The sequence below is a fragment of the Mus caroli genome, unplaced genomic scaffold (genome assembly GCF_978045245.1).
Source record: "Mus caroli unplaced genomic scaffold, Mus_caroli_1 scaffold_6, whole genome shotgun sequence".
In the NCBI taxonomy this organism is placed as follows: domain Eukaryota; kingdom Metazoa; phylum Chordata; class Mammalia; order Rodentia; family Muridae; genus Mus; species Mus caroli.
The window spans coordinates 36546962-36568803 of NW_028227261.1; the positions used below are offsets into that span (position 1 = coordinate 36546962).

Consider the following 21842-nt stretch of genomic DNA (forward strand, 5'->3'; position numbering starts at 1 on the left):
TCTCAGCCTTCGATTATGTCAAATTCAGATGTGGTGTGAGCAAGGTATTGGCTACTCTTTAGGAGAACCTAGCTGACCCTGTGAACAAGAGACATGAAAAGCACATCTCTTTCCCACTTTACTTAGTTCTGAGCATGATTCAAGCGACAGAAAAAGCCACTTTTTAGACAACTAATGGGCACATTGTATAAATCACCACAACAGTGGTCCAGTGCTTCAGGGTTCCCTTTCAAACCACAGAGGGGGAAAGTGTGCTCTAGAGATTAGCCACAGGAAAGGTTCATGTCATTCACCACTGAGGCCATGGGACCTCAGAAGCCAACTGACAACCACGAGGAGAATTTGGTTTCCAACAGCTAATTGGCTAACATATCAGGCTAGTCAGCTCCTATTCTGGAAGCTTCCATAGGCTCATCTATTAAAACAGTCCAATAAGGAAGCAATCAGAGCTCACTGGAACTAGAGCCACCAAGATCTCAGGGTTAATCATGTGACATCAACAGGTTCAAGGCCAGGTGGCTGGGATCCTGAAGGTAGTGGGAAAACTCCTTTGATATCTAGTGCTATAACCACATGGTCAGGGTCTGGAGTGAACGTTCTGAAGCAGGGGGAGCCAGGAACTGGGCTCCGTCAGGCCAGATAGGCCACTCACACTGTCAGGACACCAGCTGGAATCTATTTCAGACTCTAGGCTGAGGTGCCAGGGCTATTGCCCAAGTGAGATAAAACTGAGGTGACAGAAGACAAGAGCTTCATGCCCAGGGAGCTGCTATGCCAACCTAACCCCAAAGGTTAAGTTGGAGGTTCCAACAAGGTTCTTTGCTAATAATGAACTTAAACACACACACACACACAAACACACACACACATACACACACCCAGTATACCAAAGTGTGGTCACAAGTTTTACTGTCAATAAGATAAGTTCAAATTGTCAAGAAAGTGAACCTTGCCACTTTCAATAGCTAGGGATCCAAGAATCAAGACCACAGGCCAGACAGGATATGAACGGCAAATATTCTCACTTCATGATACACCAGATTATCAGCCACCTCCAAAGTTGTTCACACTTCTGTGTGTGTGTGTGTGTGTGTGTGTGTGTATGTATAGTCCTCACTTATGAAGGAAAGTAAAAGCGAGGCAGGACAGGTATGAGAATATTGGCCTGGAGCTTCAGGGTGAGGCAGTCAGAGAGCCACAGAAGGAAGTTGGATCAGAATGAGGTCAAGGCCAAGCAAGGGTGGTCCCTGGTTGGGAATGAAAACACAGCCATGACTGGAATCCCACCCAGAAGCCATTTGTCCTTCTTAGTATAGAAAACTCCAACTTTGATTGATCTACAGCCACCTAGCTACAGCCTGTTCTTTCCCAGGTTCCTTTGCCCTGGCCCCAGCCAACATCTAGGTCATGGCTAACAGGACAGGCACTTGGCTTCCACTTGCCAGTTTTCTCAGGGAGGAACATGGTGCAGGATGACTTCCCACCTGATGGATGAGGAACTGCCTAAGGGACAATGAATGGGCAGGAACCAGAATCTGCTCCAGCAGCAAATCACAACCCTTTGGCGAAGCAGCAGTTACTGGTGTCCCTTTGAGCAGCTGGGCACTAACCCCACTGGGGTGGGTCACTAATCTCTTGAGTCTTTTCCGGCTCCCAGAGGCTGCCTGCACCCCTTGGCTTGTGGCTCCTTATGTCTTCAAAGCCACATTGGCTCCAATGGAATCACTTCACAGTAATGTCTGTCTGTCCTTTCTTTTGCTTCTGCCTGGATAACCCATAAGAGACCCTTCTCAGGCTATCCACAAAGTCCCTCTTGCCATGAAAGACGGTCTATTCACAGGCGCCGGGCATAGAAACTGGCTGTCTTATATCCACCAGAGTCTCATCTTGTATCTTGATCTTCAGTGAGGCTTAGGGTATCTGCACAAAGCCAAGGAGTTTTCCTTACTGGCCAATGCAGATTTTCCATAGTGGGGTATCTACCAGTCTCTTCCTCTATGAGCCTAAGTTTCATGGCTATACTTGTATTTAGCATGCAACCCTATTTGTACCACCTCATTCTTTTAAGACTTATGTCTTCCCCTCCCCCAGTTGTTCCTCTCCAAAACCACCCCACTGCTCACTGAGCCAATGGTGTTTAGCCCTATCATAAGTGGGTCCCAGCCTCGTGGCTTCTCCTGCCTTCACATTCTGCTCTTCCAAAGGCAATGAACCGTACAGGCTGCCTGAAGGAAGAAGAGCTTCAGCGGGGCCTTAAATGATGGGACACTGTTGAGTTGGATCTAGAAGAAGGGAAGTGGTTTAGAGGCAGGCGCATGTGCAAAGAGAGCTTAAGAGGTTGAATGTGGACACAGGATGTTGAGATCTGGGGATCTGGTACCCAGAGTGTCAAGGAAGGGGGATTCATGCTGCCCTGGGGGTAGGTTCCAGACTTTAGGATGAGTTCCTGCATATTCCCACCTCAGTCCCAACTGTGAGTGCTCAGTGGTATCTCACATGTGCCGTCACAGAACTGTGGTCACTGACCCCAGGAAAGAGGGAGTCTTATCACCAAGGTGTGCTGTGGGGGGGGGGGGGGCTGGTCCAGGTTTCTGGGGTGATGCCCCCCTCACACTCCCTAATGCAGCACTGTGTGTATATCTGTGTATATACACGTGGGCATGCGTGTCATCTGTGAATGTGGGGGGCCTAGGAAAGACTGTGGGAGTCAGTCCTGCGTTCAAACTCAGAATGCTTCTCAACCAGTAGCTCAAAGCTCTCGCTCTTTAAGTCACTTAAGTTTGTATACTGTTTGTATAGAAAGAAGTGAGTTGTGTCTGGTTGGGAACTGTCTTCCTGTTAGACCCAGGAACCAAGGTGACACTATTCTTACCAGAGAGGTTGACATGGATGTCTCTGGTGTTGACATGCAGAAATCAGAAACAAGATCCCCAGCCTTTATGAAGCAGGTAGAAAGCTAGAACTTGCTGTCCTGCTTACGTCACCCTGGGACACTGGCACAGTGACAAGAGGCAGCGATGGCATACGCTCAGGTTCTGAGTCTGGACTGGGCCCTAAAATTCCCGCTCATGTTAGGACTGTCCTAAGGGATTTAAATCAATCAACCCCTCTGTTCCTTACAGTAACAGCCCCGCCGCCACCTGCCTTTATCACGCCTGTCTTACATATTAGGAAACCAAGGTACAAAATCACAAAGCTGCCAAGGAGCCGAGCCTACAGCTGGGTCAGGGCTACCAGGTGCCTTCTGCAATGGAGACCCTGCAGGGCCCGGGCCACACAGCCTCGCAGACAGGACTCAAGCTCTAACTCTGAGGGCAAAGCATACCACTCCCAGCAGCCTTTCTTCCCGCCATGAGGGCTGGCCTTGTTAAGAACTTCTGTATGTTTTCTTTTACCTGGAAAAGTGTCTGCCATGCTGATGTCTTGCTCCAGTGATGCTGAAAATGAGCCAGCATTGGGGTCGCAGCTCATATCAGCAGGGGCCCAGCAGAGCCCAGATGCTTGGGGCTAATTCATCCACTGGGTTGCCTATTGTTATCCACCTAGTTAGCATGCTGCCCTCCTGCCTTGTCATTTATTTTTATCTGCCTTCCCTAGAAGCATCCAAAGCGATGTCTGGACACTGAGAGAACTCAGTGGGCACTTGTAAACTTAAGCCGACCTACTTATCTTCAATGGGGCAGGAAGTGCTTCTGAGGACACCCTGGGGAAGACTAGAACCCGTCAGGAGACTGGGTCAGACTCGTATCTTCTGGCTACTGTGCTCTGTCAGGATCACTGCCTGGAACAGATCTGGATTCTACAGCAGCCTGCATGCTTGTCAGCTCCCAGTAGGTCTCCAGCTGTCTTTTGACCACATTTTGTTTAAGTGACATTGGTACAAAAAGCTGCCTAAGTAGTTAGGGTTCTTCTGTCTACCATGAAGGGACATATATAGGACATGGGACAACAGGGCCAGTGGCAAGATGGCTCAGTGGGTAGGGGTACTTGATGCCAAGCCAGATCACCTGAGGTCAATTTCTAGAATCTACACAGCAGAAGGAGAGAACCAAGTTTCACAAATTGTCCATGGTACACATGTGCTCACTCATATACACACAGTACATAGATAATTTTTTAATTAAGGAAAGAACACACTACAACATCACACACACACACACACACACAGGCATACATACACACACAGGCATGTGAGTAGGCACACAGGCATAGAAGCACACACATCCTATAAGTATACTAGAAGGGCAGATCACTGTTGTTTACTATGCCCACAGTGAACAAGGGCACTGCCTACAGTCTCTCTCTTCATGCCTGTGTGGCAGGTGGACATCACTGTCCTTGCAGTGGCATGAGGCCATGACCACTCTGCAACATGTTTTATTTATCTGCTCCATCTCAAATGTTCCACGGACTTTCTCATACAGCATCTTTACCTGTTAAGCCCTCTCACCAGTTCTCAAGGTAGAACACAGTGTATCTATCTAGACTATCTGGTCTACCTGAAGTAGAATACTTTGAATCTATAAGGACTTGTCTACCTGAGATTGAATACTATGTATCTATGAAGTCTATCTGGTCTGCCTGAGGTAAAACCCTGTGTATCTGTGATGTCTCTCTAGTCTGTCTGCAGTAAAACACTGTATCTGTGAGGTCTATCTCTGGCAAACACTATGTAGTGTATCTCAGGGAGAACACTGGTACCTTGAGCTCTATCTTGTCTAGCTGAGGTGGAACACTGTGTATCGGTGAAGTCTATATAGCTTATAGTACTGTCATTTGTTTCTATTTCTCCCGAATTCATATTGGATCCATGATTGAAAGCAGAGCATTAACGCACGTGAAGAGAAAACCAACATGGTTACTCAGTAGGGAACTACACAGTAAACCAACCACCTATCTACCAGAAGCCCTAACATGAAACAACCAAACTGGCACTAAGGATGGCCAAGCTCTGGGCCAGCAGAACAAACACTTTGTTTACTACTTGGTTGTCAAAACCTAATGCTAAGCACCTACCTCTGCATCAGAATTTCCATTCCTGGGGATATATTCTACCAAAATATATGTATTTGTATACTAAAAATAATAACAAAAATAAAGCAATTTTCTTCAGCAAAAACATGGAAACAATCTAAATGGCAATAGTAAATCAAATGGATAAATAAATGTTGGTATTCACACTGTAATTATTACATAGTAATAGAAAAGAACAAAGCAGTGGTATAAGGATTAAAAACCTAGGTCTCGGGGCCTGTAGAGATAGCTCAGAGGTTAAGAACATTGGCTGCTCTTCCAGAGGTCACAAGTTCAATTCCCAGAAACACATGGTGGGCTCATAATCATCTATAATTAGATCTGTTGCCTTCTTCTGGTGTGCAGACATACATATAGGCAGAACCCTGTATAATAAATAAATAACATAACATAAAAAACAACCTAGGTCTTCCGGATACAGTAGCAAGTGAGGGAACTTATAAATAATCAACTACCAGCATCCAAATATATTGAATGTAGATAAAGACTGTTTTATGGCCTTACAAAGCAGATCAGTACTCTCTCTCTCTCTCTCTCTCTCTCTCTCTCTCTGCGTGTATGTGTGTGTGTGTTTATTGGGAAGTAGCTTTCTGGGCTGACAAATGCTCTACACTTTGATGTAGTTACATATTTATTTCATAACACACATATATACATACACACATATATACATACACACATACAACAACTATTATAAGGCTTATGCTTGTGTATTTATAATTTTGTGTATGTTATGCCTCAAGCTTTAAAAAGGCATGAACTTTGCACCCGTAATCGAGAGCTGGTGGGGATTACAAGCATGGCTCTACAGAGATACACACCAGACTCTGAAGAAAAAGTGGGATTGCACCAGGGAGAAAGGGGGAGTAGCTGTGGGCGAGGTCAGAAGATGACAGGTGGCTCAGTAGGGTGAGCATGTTGGGTGTTTGTCCAGTGTTGCGTGTGCATTGGGTTTATAGGGTTCAGGAGTTGGGATACGAGGCCAGGGACACAGATACAATCAGCTTTCTCTCTGCCTACTTAAATGAACTCCTCCAAAATCACACGTTGATGGGGCATTCGAGGCTCAGATCATCATGATGCAGCCAATGTTCAGAATCACAAATGCATCAAGACCAGAGAGTACTGCTGTGATCTAGGGGCTGTTTCATCTACAACTGTTAATTTCCCCCACATACAATGCTTTCTAATCCATAGAATTAAGCCATCCCCACTGGACTCTGGTTCTGAGTCTGAGGGGAGGTTTGCATTGGCTCTCCCCCAACATTCACCTAAGTTATTCTATGAACAATGAAAGTTCCCAACTCTCTCTGAGCCTTACTCTCCTGTCTGCCTTCATGCTTTCATTGTATCTCTATCTACACTGTCCAGTGTCCCTACACCCATGTTCACTTCCATGTTATAACTTAGCCTATAGAATAATTCAACTAGGAGAAGTGATTATACAACTTGATGATGAATGTATCATTCATGCCCTTGGGACCAGCTGGTGTGGATGGGCCCAAGGGATAAGGGGGGACTCTACAGCAACAAAACTTTGTCACAAACATTTACAGTTTTCTCCATTCGCTTCTTCAATCTAGTAGCATCACAGTTTTGGATTCTTTAAAAATGTTTTTGATTTGGTGTTGGCCAGTTCCTCTTGGACATGGGCCTGCCCTGGAGAGTGGTTGGTGTCCCCAGTCACACTGCATTGAAGAAAATTGATTTTCCCAAGCCAGTGGGTAGCAATTGCAAATAGCTTCCAATTCAGTGGTATTTTAGTAGACATTTTTGTCTCATTCTGCTTTGTTTTTAGCACTTTTTTGTCTTAAAGACTTTCTAAATGACAAAAATTACAAAATATTGCAAATGTTTTTGATTGATAGGTATAGCTCCATTTTTCCCCTAGAAAGCATAGGGGGCTGTGGTAAACTTTCCCAATTCCCATTTGTAAAACACGTTTTTATTTTCCTATCTAAATTTGACACAGTAAGACTCTTAGCCTCAAAGCCTTGTCTTCCAAACTTTTGAAAGACTGCCCAGAATGCTTGGCTAGAATGTCTCGTATTACTCACGATAGATTCTTACATACTCTTTTTTTTTTTCTTTCTCTGGAGTTCCACCAAAATGAATCGGAATGTTCAGTTATACTGAGTTCTGTCCTGAATCCATGTTCTCTTCCTTGTCTAAAACCTGAGTATGTTTCTTTAACTTGTAGAACATTTCTTAGGCTACATACGTGGCGCTTCTAGCCATTCTTCATCTTTACCCCATTGTCTGAGGGCTTACTTCTTGCTCTCCTCTTTGATGGATACTGAATTTTATTAGTTCTCAATCCCCCTCCACCACCACCAGATAAAAACCAACTGATTTTCTTGGTTTTGACTTCCAGGTCACCTGGTCTTGACCCACGCCCATTGCGTCATACAGTTTACCCATTAACGTTTCCTCAGGTGTCACATTTTAAACTTTCCGCAACTATTTCCTTTTCTCTCATTGTTCTATTTTCACAGAAACTGGCTCCTTTAAGTTAATAAAATAAACTTGGCTGGAGACACATGGCCCAGTGGTTAATGGGCACTGTTCTTATAGAGGACCTGAGTTTGATTCCCAGAACTTATACCAGACAAGCTTCCAGGGGCTCTGACTCCTCTGGCTCACGGCCTCCAAGGGCACCTGCAGCCACATGCACAGCCACAGACATAGATACAGACATATATACACCATTAAAAATAATAAAAATGGTTTAAAATGGAATAAATGATCATCATTGCTAAGCAGCACACTAATGTTGATTTATCTTAGGTGGCTCTGACCTGGGATGGGCCTTCACTGGTCTTTGCCTCCTGGTCTTCTCTTTCATGTTATTGGTTCTCTGTTTGGTGGTCTTGGTTATGCATCAGGGACTGCACTAGAAAGTCAGTGCTTGCATTAGGTAAGGACTTGAGCTCCCATAAGGAGGAGTGGAGACAAGATAGAAATTTACTCCTGTCTAATGTGATGGTCAGAGTGCCAGAGGCCAGGGCTGGTCTGTCAGCTGAGGAGTGGTACATAGTTAAGCTTTCTCTTCTGTCCCCCAACACTGCATGGCTACCCTTTCCCACCACCATATCCACATCATAGTCAGAGGCTTGAGAAGGGACTGCAGGTCTTTTCAGCTCACCCTAGCACAAGGTCACACCTCACTCCCCGGAAGGACAGGACCTGTGGTCTTTAGCTGGCTGGCCCTGAGGCCTGCTCAGATCTCTAACACAGCAGAAGAGAGGGAGGATTCTAATGAAATCATCAACCACATTAGGCTTCCTGTAGTACTGGCTCTCTGCTTGACAGGTTACGCCTGAATGGGATGGGGAAGCCATGTCAGGGATATTTGTGAGAACGTGAAGCAAGTCTCCCAGTGAGGCCCACTTATGGGAAGTTTGGCAGCAAACATTCTATTGTCCAAGAATGTTTCTATGGTCAGAGTGGTATGCTTCATGTGAGAGTGAGTGACCTCTATACACTCTCTGCCCCACACTATCTTCTGGAGTTGGCTAAACCTACCCCTAGCCTCTTAGACTGGCCTTGAGACTTAGCTCCATGGGATTTGGCTGTCTCTGCCTGACCAGCACATTATGGGAGGGGTCTAACCTCCCTTTCTGAAGTGGGGAGGGCATAGCAGCCAGTCCAACTCTTGCCTTTGTTGATGTTTGGCATGAACTATGGCTGGCATCTCTGGGATGGAAATCACTTAGATATCTGGGTTCTGGGTTGTGATGCTTTTGGCTCTGGTTCTATTTACCCATCTCATGTGTATCCTATTTTCTTAAGACTTTGCATATTCATGGCCCATGGGGAGGCTCCCTATCTTGTTTCCAAAGCTATCGTGATGTCATTCTTTGGAAAATGCCTTCTCTGCTCGTCATGATGACTCCTAGGGAGAAGCTGGAACTCCAGCAGTGAGGACACCAAAAGGCAAGATGGTCTTCTACTGGACAGGCATCATCTCAGAACCCTGAGGTGTCTACCTCATGGCACAGCTGATGCTCCCACACCTGGGTCCCTGCTCTCCCAGGAGCCTGACAGTTAATGGATCCCATCAGGGTTCAGACTTACCAAGACACCTGACACGCTGGTCTTCCCCTCTCTGTCTCAGGGATGGCCTTTGGAGGAGCCTATGAGTCAGGTTCCATCCTCTGCCAGCCAAGGGAACTGAGAGTCAGTGTGCTGTCTACCAGGAGTAGCGCAGGGGAAGGCTTTCCATCCCAGGCTCCAGACCCATAAGTACAGTTCCTCCTGTTGTGGGGACCCCCCCCCAACCATAAAGTTATTTCCATTGTTACTTCATGGCTAATTTTCTTACTTTTACGAATCTTAATGTAAATATTTTTGGAGACAGCAATTCGCCAAAGCCTGAGAGCTGCTGCTCTGGAGGCTGTTCGAGGCATAACTGACTCCTCAGTTTAGGACTCTGTAAAGCTCATTTTAGGCAGGTCTAATTGCTGAGTCTCCAGGTCTCTTCCACAGGGCTGTATCTCTAACACCCCTCTCCGTTTTCTCTCCTTCTGTGTAAACTTCAAAATGTTCCCAGCATAAGCTGATGCTTCTGTTGGCTGACATGTTCTTTGTTTCTCTGACACAGTGGCCAACTCCTCACTATCCTTCATATCCCCCTGCTAGTTAATCTCACACGTCAGTTTGGATAGGTCATGGTCCTGGATATTCATTAAACAGCATTCTAGAAGATTTTGTGAAGTTATTTTTCAGGTGAGATTAACATTTAAATCCATAGACTTTGCATGAAGCAGAATACCTTCGATAACATGGGTGGGCCTGATGAATCAATTGACAACTTTATTAGGAAGAAGTGACAGCTGGCAGACTACCCTATGCCCTGCAGGTCGTGGGGAGCTGCCCCCCAGACCCTGTGCACTTACTGAATCTCAACTATAGGAGCCAAAGGACACCATCCTTACTGTCCCTCTTAGCGTCACTTTCTTTCCCCTGTTCCTCTTCTGGGATTGTCTGGAGGACCCTGTCTCCAGTGCCTGACACAGTGGGTGCTGTTACGATCTCAGGTACTTCTCCTTCCTCTGTCACAAGCTATAGTTTCTTGTACCCACCAGTCTTGTTGCCAATGTCAAGCTTGTTTTTGCTTATCTGTATTATAAGGGTGTGTACATGTGTGTCCCTGTCCTTTTAGTTCTGCTTCCCAGAGGACTCGGATGAACACGCTATTCCACCCTCACATTCTCCACTGAGCTTTCCTGAGCTCCCGGAGTCTCTGTTCCATGAGCATGGTGCCCTTTCTCTTGTTACTCACAGGTGGAAACTTATTTGTTCAGAGGCTTTTCTCTCTGTGCACATTGAGTTCTTTTAGCGCAGGGCAGGGCAGCTCATCTCATTCATGTGCCTTGCAGAAGCATGGATAGCTTCTATCAAAGGATGGATGAATCTGGGAGAACAAGAAGGCTGAAGCTGGTACCTGACAGGGGCATGGGTTCCCAGGGTGGAGAGAGGAAGCTCCCATCTATCTTTTTAAAGGGGATGCTGTAGAGATGCCAAGGAGGGACAAGAAGAGCAATTTCTAAAAACCAGCTGTGTGGAAGATGGTACAGGATGCTGACAGCAGGCAAGGAGTGGTGCCTCAGGCCTCACAGTGAGTAGCCTGGTGTCCCCAAGTGTAATATTGTAGAAGATTCCATGGGCCAAGGCACAGCCAGGCCAGCTCCTTGAGGCCCATGGGACTTCAGTTAATCTTAATAAATACTGAATTCCAACCTTATTTTTGGGTCAAGAACTCTCACTTCAGGCCCTGACCCAGATCTTCCTGTTTTGACAACTTTGGAGTTCTAAAAGCCCCTAGAGACAGGCCATGCCATCAGGAGCAGTTCTCAGTTTTCCTCCAACTTCTGCTCTGTCCTCCCTCATGGGGCAGGAGGCTGGAGTCCTGTATGGTTTTCTGAGGCTTTAAATACACACACACACACACACACACACACACACACACACACACACACACACATCCTTTGGCCGCCCAAGCCAAGTGATTTTGAAAATTCCACTCTGGCAAAAGGCCATAGGCTGTGGGAGGATCCCGGGGCCAAAGATGTACACTGTGGGAATTCTCTCTGTGTTTCCCAATGCCCCAAGCACAGGCTGCTGGTTGCCCATTGCATTATCAACAAAGAAAGGAATGAATCTAAATGAGAATTCGATGGATCACGACATTAACCTGGTTTCTCTACTGTGACAGGACCAAGACAAACCAGGAGAAAAAAATGGACAGCCCGTTGAAGAAGGTCTGGTGGTTTAAGAAAGATGGAGTGTATCTAACCGCAAACTGCAGAGCAGCTAGGCCAGTAGCAAGGTGACTGGCTAGCTGTTAGGTTGAGTAGCTGATTGGCTGGTTAGCTGATTGGTTAGCTAGCTGATGGGCTGGCTAGCTCATGGCTGGCTAGCTGATGGGCTGGCTAGCTGATTGGTTAGCTAGCTGACTAGCTGGCTAGCTGATGGGCTGGCTAGATGATTGGTTAGTTAGCTGATTGGCTGGCTAGCTGATGGGCTGGTTATCTGATTGGTTAGCTAGCTGATAGGCTGGCTAGCTGATGGGCTGGCTAGCTGATGGGCTGGCTAGCTGAGGAGAGCCATCATGCCACTGCTAAGTACCCAAGGCACACTCAGTCCTCAAGTCTGTGCAGTAGATTGTGTTTCTAAGTCAGTTTTACAGATGAGGAAACTAAGGTCATGTACGTGTCCACAGGTTCACAATCAGTTAATCAAGAGGCCAGGAGTCTACAGGTGGCTGTGTAGTGTGCTGTTACCACCCCTTTACATCTGCAAGGAAACGTGGGGAAAACTGCAGTGTTGTATGAGTTTTGGTGGCCAGAGACCCGGCTTTGCCCCTATCCTGTAGGCTACCCAGTTAGGTAGGTGACAACCCGGTTAGGTCCCCCCCAGTGAGAAAGAGGGTGCTTTGTACACTTGGATTCTGAGGTCTAATCTGCCAAGACATTTTGGGTCCTTCTTTATTCCCAGCCTGGCTTACCCCAGTGGTACTCCCCCTGGCCCCGGCTTCCTGCTGGATCTCAGTGCTTATGGGTACTGATGCTCTGTGCTTATGGGTACTGATGCTCTGGCTCAGCTCGTCCCACCTTCCTGCCCCTCCTCAAGTTACTCCATCCAGTGTGTCCACCCCAGCCCTGTCATCTCCAAGCTTCCTTCCTCCTACCTCTAAATCACACCCTAGCCCCTCTCTCCTTTCTGTCTACCTGCTAGGGGACCAGCACCCCCTGACAGCTGCCTGTTCCCTATTCTTCCTTTCTTTGTCCAGATAAAACCAACTTGTCACCAATTTCTCCTTGTGGCCACCACTGTCCCCTTCTCCATGGGGATGGGCCTACTACTCCATGACACCAGTGATAACCAGGGCATTCCTACCTTGAATTAGTGTAGTAATTTAGCATTCACAGACCAGTCTCACTTGTTTCCACCTAAATTCATTCCTAGGAGGGAACCAGTTGGTGACAACTTTGTCTGTCCTTAGATTGTAAGCACACTGTCTAGGCGTCACATCAGACCTTTTGAGTTCTTTTGAGCAGTCTCCTGGGAAGAGCCTTACCACCCACTGTGCAGATGAGGGGACAGAGGCAGCCGTAGCTGGGACGAATCTGGGTATCTCCTCAGTCCCAGTCTCCCTGAAAACTCCAAATGTTTCCAGGGTCCTGTCTGGCATCTGACTCATCTCTGGCTCCCTCTCCTGTCCTGAGCCTGAACTAGTATGGTATGCTGGTAGTTAGCAGAGATGAGAAATGACCCCACAAGGGCTTAGAGTCAGGACCACCACAGACCCCCTGCAGGGCACCAGCCACCTCTCATCTTTGCACTTGAGTGGTAACAGAGCTGGGCCCCTTCACTCAGAGCCTGAAGAGAGCCTAAGACATGTTTCTGATTGTCAAGATATTATACCCAGTCAGAAGGGTTGATGCAGCTGTTCTTCCTGGGAATTACTCAGGGAGACTCCTGAGGCACTTGGACAGAGGCAAAAGGGATGCCCTAGGGAGGGGCTAGTGGAGGCCACAACTGTGAGGGCTGGTCACTGAGTCAGCCATGCAAGGTAAGCACACACTGGTCCATCTCTTCTGTTAAGGGTGGGCCCTGCTTCCACCTGCCCACAAGCCTACCCAATCACTTCTCAGAACTCCAGCTCTCCCACCCCGCAGGCCTCTGCTTGGCTTTCCCCAGAGGTTTGGGTCCAAGTATATAGGGCTTCTTTCCCTCAGAGCAGTGATTCCCAACCTTTAGGTCAAATGTTCCTTTCGCAGGGTTTGCCTCAGACCAGCAGAAAACACAGGTATTTACATTACAGTTCATAATAGTAGCAGAATTGCAGTTATGAAGTAGCAACAAAAATAATTTTATGGTTGGGGGTCACCACAACATGAGGAACTGTATTAAAGCACTAGGAAGGTTGAGAACCACTGCCCCAGGGAACCTGACCTTTGCGAGCCTAGGTCTTTTACAGCACCAGTTTGTAGTAATGACAGCTGCCAATGCTTTTTGGCCTACATTTGACTTTATTTGCCATATAATTTTATATATTTATCAGCGACAGTGTGATGTTTAACCTGTATACATACAATGCTAGGATCACAGATCATCACCCTATCCTGCACCTCTCAGTTACCCCTTCTTCATGAGGAAGAGAATTCAGAATCCTCTGGCTAGCTATTCCGAAATGCAGATTACATACTCTTGACTGGAGTCACCCTGCCATATGACAAGAGTCCCAGGAGTTCTTCTGTGACCTGGTTCCCACCGATCACATCCCTCCCCTGACTGCTGACTCTCTGGTAGCTCCCATCCTTCTCCCCACTTCTGTGAGATGAGCTGCTGAGATTCAACACTTCAGTGGAAGCTCTCAGTGATAGGTGGCACACACTCGTGGGGGTGGCTTGTGAGACTGTTCATGCACTCTTCTCATTATTTTCACAGAAGCTGGAGGGACCTGTGTCTGAATCACCTTCTTGTTCTGACACTGAGCAGGCACGCGTAGGCGTTTGGGAATGAATGGGTAGATGAAGAAAGGGAAATGTCAGAGAGCGGACAGTTTGTAAAAGTCACCTCAATTCCGAACCCTTGATTTCCAAAACAAGGGGGTATGTTAATCTGTTAATAAGTAGAATTTCCTAAATTCTTTTCTTTGTGTTCTGAGACAGAGTCTCTCTGTGTAGCCCTGGCTATTCTGGAACTCATTGTGTGTATGTCAGACTGGCCTTGAACTCACTGAGACCTACCTGCTCTGCCTCCCCAGTGCTGTGATTCAAGGGGTGTGCCACCACGTCTGGAAATTTTTCTAAATTTTGACCTAGTCTCTTTTTCATAAATGTGACTCTTTAGAAGTATCATTTACTTGGGGATAAACTGATACACAATAATATACCATAAAATTCATCCTTTATTAGTGTATACCCTTTATCACTTTATTATTATTATTATTATTATTATTATTATTATTATTATTATTACATTGATTCTCTTGTTGTGTTTGTGTGCTCATGTATGTGCATGTGTCATGGTGGACAGAGGTCAGAGGACAACCTGCAGGAATCAATCCTCTCTTCCACATATGGGTCCTGGAGACGGAACTGCAGGATGAAGGTGATTAGGAGCTGATGGACTGTAGTCGGAGTATCCTCTGGGGTCTGAGACCACAGAGAAAAGAACCTAGAGATCTGGTTACCTGGTGAGGAGACAGGGTACCAAAGGCCAGCAGCTTGGAGCCTGTCGATATGGGTCTTAGTGAGGAGTCTTATCTCTCAGAGGAACTAAAAGCTCATTGGTTGGTTCATATTTGGGGGTGCATGACACACACTGACTACCCCAATTGTTCAATGCCCTCTCTAGCCCAGGCATCCTTTCAACAGAAGAGCTCCTAACAGAAAACCCCAGTAAACCAAGCAGAGCCAAGAAGGCTTTGGTTCTTTGCTGTATGTCATGACCTGATCAATTAGCTAATTCCATATTTATCGATCTGCAGTTGCAACTCACTCACAGAGGCTCGATCAGCTCAGGGAAGCTGGGAGATCTAAGATCTAGACCCGAGGGAGGGAGAAGAAAATGGCAGGTGAGCAAGCAGAATGCCCCTCATGGTAATTCTACTGTGCAGCTCTCTGGCAGTCAAAGAAGTGCTGCCTAGCTAGTGCCAAGGTCTCAATGTCCCGACCACAGGTGGACAGAGTGCTCCTTGGCCCTGGGATATGAAGAAGGCAATTTCTTCCCGGTTATTTTAAGTTGGAAGCCATTCATTAAGCCACCACCCACCTCACCTTCCCTGGATTTCATGCCAGCTCTGTGTTAGGCATCTGGCTCTCCCAGGGTGTAAGAATATCCTGTGAGTTTGTCCTTAAGGCATTAGCTCATGTTTGGGACACTGTGCCAGCTGGAGATCTCCATTCTGGGTCCCATCAGAAATGCATTCCACTGTATACTGTTACTGTTATTCACACTGACTTGAGTCTCTCTGGCTTAAACACAGCCTCCTTCTAAGCAACAGGGATTCCAGGAATACCAAGAGCACCACTTTTTATTGAATTAAGTAAATTGCTGTTAACATAAAGAATTCTGACCCAGTTCCCAAGTCTCTCATGTTCTACTAATGTTCCATGTCCAGGCCCTAGTCCCTGAGGCCTGCCTGGGGTGTGTGACACCTTATGAATGGCAAGCCCACTTTCTCCCTCCAGGCTGGTTGCCTCACTCTTGTCACTTGGCTGTTGCTATGTGGCTTCCCCTCCGTACCACGAGAGTTCAGCTGCCCCGTTGCAGCATCTGGGTTAAAGTCTGCATTTGTCAGGTAGTGCCAGGACCCAGGGGAGTAAGGGGCCTGGCAACAACACCAGGCCAACAAGGCAAGTGCTGGATCTCAGTTTTGGTTTCTTTCCTGTAAGATGGGATTGATGAGACCAAGGATAGATTATTACTGAAGGAGCCTAACAGGGAAGAACCCTGGGTAAAAAGGCATGGGCTTCACCTAAGTCCATGGAAAGTTCCGCAGAGGCTGGGGGAAGCCAGCACCAGGGCATGGCACTGCCTTTCTAAGTAGGCACATAGTCTGCCTGCTACTGTTGAATGTCAGGGGATGCTTTGAATGCAGTGCCTTTGAGCTTGACTTTGCTTTTGAGTTTTTATAACTATTTTCTTTTGTTTGTTTGCCTCTGGAATTTTGCAGCAAACATCTTTTGCACACACATCTTTACATGCTGGTGCTGTTGTTTCACAAGTCAGATTCCTGGAAGAAGTAGGATCCTGGGCCAGAGAGGATGTGTGTCTTGTGTACCACAGTGATGGGGCCTAATGCTCAAGGCATCTTCTTATTGATGAGCCATGTGGTGCTTGCTCACTGGTTTTGATTCTGTCCAAAGGACCATACAAGTCATCTCTGACCTCATTTCTGCTGGGTCGAGGACAGAGATACTGCCCCCTTTTCCTCTGACAACATGGTGAATGTTCCCCTGGCTGGGTCAGGGACCTTTTGGGAGGTCCTGCTTCACAATGGAACCCTGAGGAGCAACAATGGAGCCAGACACACATGCTGGGTGTGTGGCAAAGCCTTCCCCCACTATGGAAAGCAGGTCCCTGGTGGGTGTGGGGTGAAATGGGGAGTGAGGGGTTTTCTCTAGCTCCCTCTGTTTGCTGGCTCCCAGGAACTGTCTTACTAGAAAGGCATAGTGTAAATATTTTGCTAAGCAGCCAAGAGAGGAAACTTACCCAGGCTGAGCTGCCCAGTGCTGGGCACTGGCCACGGGCACAATACTCAATGAGGCCATTATCTATGAAGGGAGGTCTGTTTGTTCCACTGCAGGACAGTGCCAGAGCCCAGAGCCACCAGGCTTGCCGCTCTGGCTGCCACACAGAAGAGTCTCCTTGCGCTCAGCAGACCCTGTGGTTATGCAGTGCCAGGCCAGGAGGTTAACTCTCTGGCGAACCAGAAGCCGGGCTTTATTCCTTCCTGATTGAGCATGTCTGTCTGAAAATGTTAAAAATGGAGGACCACGGTGCTCACAAAACAAACCCAGGCCCCAGGCCCGCAGGTCTGCTTTAAAGGCTGTGGTAAGGGGAGCTGGAGGCCGTCTGTCTGTTAATAGTTCCTGGTCCCCTCCTTCCTAACCAGCCCCATGCTCCTAGCTTATGCTCCTGGTCTCATGGCCTTTCTGCCTGGCTGCTCTTTTCTCCATTTCCTTGTTAGTTGGACCTGGTCTAAGTCATTCCTAAGCACAGGGCCCACCTACTTCCTCAAAGCCTTCCCTGATCACTACAGGCCCCAGAGCCAGAGACTGAAGGAATGGCTTTTTAATGATCTTGGAACTATCTATCCAGAGATCCATTTTGCAGATAAGTAAGCTGAGGCTTGGTGACACTGACTAGCCTGAGAAGTACCAGTGCATGTGAATGTTGGTGGGCTTTCCTGGTTTAAAAATAATAATAATAATAAAATCTCTTCTGTGCCTAGTGTCCATCTCAGTGAATCATGATGGTGGGATCCTACACTATGTCCAGAGACCCTGTCCCAGCATGGCCTTTGCAGTCGCTGTGCTCATCTGTGTCATTCAGGCACTGACCTCTTGCTGTCACTCTACCCCACCCTAATGCAGGTGTCCCCCACGCCACAGCAGGTGGGCCGCAGCACATTCCCCGCTCCCTCAGCTCAGCTCAGACCACCCAGGCTGCTCCGTGTGAACTGCTCTCCACTGCCTCTCCCTCCAGTCATACTATGACCTCCTGTTCCTGTCACCTCTGCCCAGAGCTCTGCCCAGAGCTCTGCCCAGCTGTCCACAGAACTGGAACCTACACTTCCCTTGGTTCCATACTCAGACACTACCCACCCAGGCTGCTTGCTACCTGCTCAGGTTGCTGCCTGGCCCAACTTACCATGATCTGCTAACCCCATGCCACCTTCTCACTGCACAGCTGACCCTGGCGGGCTCTGTTCTACTTAAGGAAAGCATACCTTTATATTTATTGTGTGCACCTTTATATCTGCAAGAACTCACAAATATTATAAATGTGTAAGTGTTTACCTTTTCTTTGTGTGTTATGTTGTGTATGTGTGCACATGCACATGTGAGCATGTGTATACGAGTGTGTGTGAGCGTGTATGTGTACACAGGTATGTGCATGCATGTGTGAGCATGTATGTATGAGTGTGCCTGTGTATGAGCATGTGTGTGTGCACATGTATGTGTGAGCACGCGTATATGACTGTGTATATATGTGTGTATGAGGGTTTGTGCTGGGAACCGAACTCAGGTCCTCAACTCCCCACTCTATGTTCTCCACTGGAATATGGAGAGACAGGCATTCTGTTTTGTCACTAGGATCAGTGCTTGTCACCTTGTGTCTAACAGGCTGCATGTCAGGAAAGCCTGCCTATCTGACTGTGGCAGTGTGTCCCTGTGAGTGTTGTGTTGGGAGGGAAGGAGTTTGTTTTTTAGTCCATGTGTAGGATCAAGGGAAGACAGGTGGCGTTGTGTTCTGAGAGGCTAGGGCTAGACGTGGCTCTCAGGGCCTTGGGCCCATTTTCCAGACCTAGACCCAGATGCCCCCCAAATAGCAAGAATACAGAGGCAGCCCCAGAGAGGCTGCTCAGAATGAGCTGCTGGAACAGGCCCGCCTGGCTGGCACACCCTTTCTTGGTCTTAGCAGCCCAGGAATCTCCCGAGTCTCCAGTGGGTGGCCCAGCAGTTGAAACCCTTTGGACAAGCTTCGCTCCCACTGACAGCTGCCAAATGAAATGAGAGGCTGGGGAGGGAAGGAAAGGATGGTGCTGAGGCCCGTCCAGTAGAGGATAGGGTTCCAGACCAACGGGAAGGATAATTCCAGGGCACCAGCCAACAGTGCCGGAACCGGGGCAAGATGGCAGAGCTTGTCCTGACAGGAGACATGGGTGGTTCTGCACCCATGCCGGCCAGGAGCACAGTCACAAGCAAACAGCAACTCTCCTCCCTGCCCCACATGATTGACATTTTTATTTACTTATGGCACAGTTTCCTTCAGCTTGGCTGGCTTCCTTCTAAAGCGGTGCCCAAAGCAAGTTCCCTGGGTGACCTGCGGTGCCGCCCATCTTTCCTGCGCACCCCACCCTGTCCTGTTCTCACCTCTCTGAGCCCTGGTCTGTCTCTTCTGTCTCTTACCTGACTTGCTTCACAGGAGGCTTGTTCCTCCCTCCGGCTTCCTTTGTCAGCCCCCCACCCTCCACCCTGCTTGTCTCCCAGGCTCATTTCTTCCTGTTTTCCTTAGCAATTCCTGCAGCTGCACACCTCACCTGCTCTCTCATCTGCCTGCTTATCCACCTGCCTGCCCATCTGCCTGGCACCCCACACCCCTCTGCATTTCCAGCTGCTGCACCCTCTAGCCTCTCAAATGTATTATGCTTGCATAAAACTCACCTTTCACCTTCCTGTCTATTGATCAATGGCTCTTCCAGGGTCACCTCCACTTGGCACCACAAGAGGGAGCCTACTCCAGAATCAGCATGCCCCATGTCTGCACTTATTAGCAGTGTGGCCCTGGGCAAGTCACTTGCTCTGCCCGAGCTTGGCTATCATGAGGAGGCCTCATTCTCCCTCCTCTAACATCAGTCTGGCAGGTGAGGCCCACCACCCACCTCTTACAGGTGACACTGATCTGAGACGTTGATCTCAGTCAACATCTGCAGGCAAATATCAGTCTTCTGACAGATAACTGTGCCTCTAGCTCCTCTCACTGCAGCCTCCTAGCCCCTAGTCTGAGACAGGGCCTGAGATCTGCCCGTTAAAGAAGTACCTAGGCAATCGGGAGTGTGTGTGTGTATAGGGAGGCGCAGGGGAGGGGGAGAGGGAGATGGCCGTCTGTGGACAATGCTCGGAGATGTGACTTATGAGACAAAGCTCCAACTCCTTAGAACTCTTCTGCTTTAGCAAGTGTATTCCACTCCTCAGCCAGGTCAGCCTGTCTGTCACCACCTGAGCCCAGCATGGAGTTTGTTCTTCTCAAACTATGTCAAAGGAAAGAAACATGGTTACTTTTTATGAAGACACACTATGTATTGCTACTATGTACCCAGAACGAGCCAGGCCCTTCACATATGTTTCTTGATTTAATTCTCACAGGAACTGCTCCCATCTGCACTGTTGTCTCTCTGTTTGACCCAGCACAGAGAGGTTAAGTAGCCTGTCCAATGGCACATAGCTCAGCTGCAGGGCCAGTGGTCCAGCTTGAGTGGAACCCTCCATGCCTAGACAATCTAGGTCTTCAAATCCAGCACATGTGCTTGTTGACAGAATTCCTAACAGCTCCTGGAGAATCTACAGAGCATAGCTGCCCGGAAGAAGACCTACCCTGGGTCCAGTCAGGCCAGAAGTGGGAAGCAGGAGTGGAGTTATTTTGGAGAAGCGACAGGAAAAAACCACGAAGCTTCCTACCTGTCCTGTTTTGCCCCCGTCTGTCCTGGGAAACAAGGCTGTCCCTCTCTTAGATAAAAAGGTGTCTCTTCCCCACACAGTGGCTCTTCCACCAGAGCCTGGAGAGCAAAGACTAAGCTTAGTACACATTGGTTATTTTTAAATGACTACATAAACAATCCAGGCTATGTAAATAAGAAAAACATGAGGTCATCTCTTCAAAACCTAAAAATGTCTTCTCTGTGGGGAGGGGGTGGACTCGCTAGTCCACAGTGTCCCAAGCCACCAGGCCTGACCCTCCCTTCCTCACACCCATGGAGGCAACAGCAGCTGGTCTGGAAGTCAGGACTCCTGGTTTATTTCTGGCTCTGTGGACTTTGCCTAAATGCTTGGAGCTACTGCCCACTCCCTAGTCCACCTCCTTCTTCTCTGGACCCTGACACCTGTCCCTTCATCACTTGTAAAGCATCCACATTCACAGATCATTGTATCCAGTGATCATTATATCCAATGACCGGTGCTCACTAACTACTCCCCAGAAACCTTTGCAGCACCACTTGGGGTGCAGAGGTGGTAGATTGCCACCCCACCTGGAGGCTCTTAAACCTGCACGTGCAACCAGAGCAGACATGAAGGCAGGGTTCCTCAGAACCCTGTGGCAAAGGTTCCTAATGCCCTGACTCCATGGAGGAAGGGCACAGTGAGGGGAGGGAATGGAAATGCATACAGAAGGAACAGCTTGGGAACTCGGAGGGAAGCTGTTCCTTTCCCTTCGATACACCATGACCTTCTACATAGCCACTGGGGCCCTGACAGGTGTACCAGAAGAGGCTGTTAATGTCCCCATTCCTTATCTCTGTGCATTGTCATCTGTCCCCAAGTGCATCTGCACCTTGCCCTCTGTGTGGACAGCTGTAAGTCATGAAGGCAGATGGAAAGCTTAACTTTGGAGACATTAGAAGCCTTGCTAGGAGTCACAGGGCCTCTGATGTTGCTGGAGGACTGTTTGTACCAGGGACTTGACTCTCTGCCCATTGCTCCCAGGATCTCCTCGCTCCCTTCCTCTACCTCTCCTTCCCTTCCCTTAGGCCTCACAACAGGACACTCAGCATCCTTTTGCTCTTCCATTATCCTTAAGCAGTGGAGTAAGAGCAGCCAATTCTTGCTGAGGGCAGTCTCAGACTGTGTTCCACTAAAACCCTTTCAGGCTCTCCAATCACTACAGCATAAATACGTGCTAAAAATACATTTTGGCTCCTATCAGCACTGTTCCAGAAAGTGGACCAGTTCTAACACGTTCCCCAGTGCACTGCAGCACTGGGAAAGTGTCACCAGCTTAGGCTGGCTGGGATGCACTTTGGAATGGGGTCAGGGAAGACTGACCTACAGGGGGCTGGGATGAGTTTGAAC

At 48.0% G+C, this 21842-nt stretch overlaps 1 protein-coding gene across 2 annotated transcripts in view; it reads right to left on the reverse strand.

Annotated features, from left to right (window-relative positions):
* The window catches only part of Hivep3 (HIVEP zinc finger 3), a 314456-nt gene that overhangs the window by 39604 nt on the left and 253010 nt on the right, over window positions 1–21842 (reverse strand). The window lies entirely within an intron of this gene.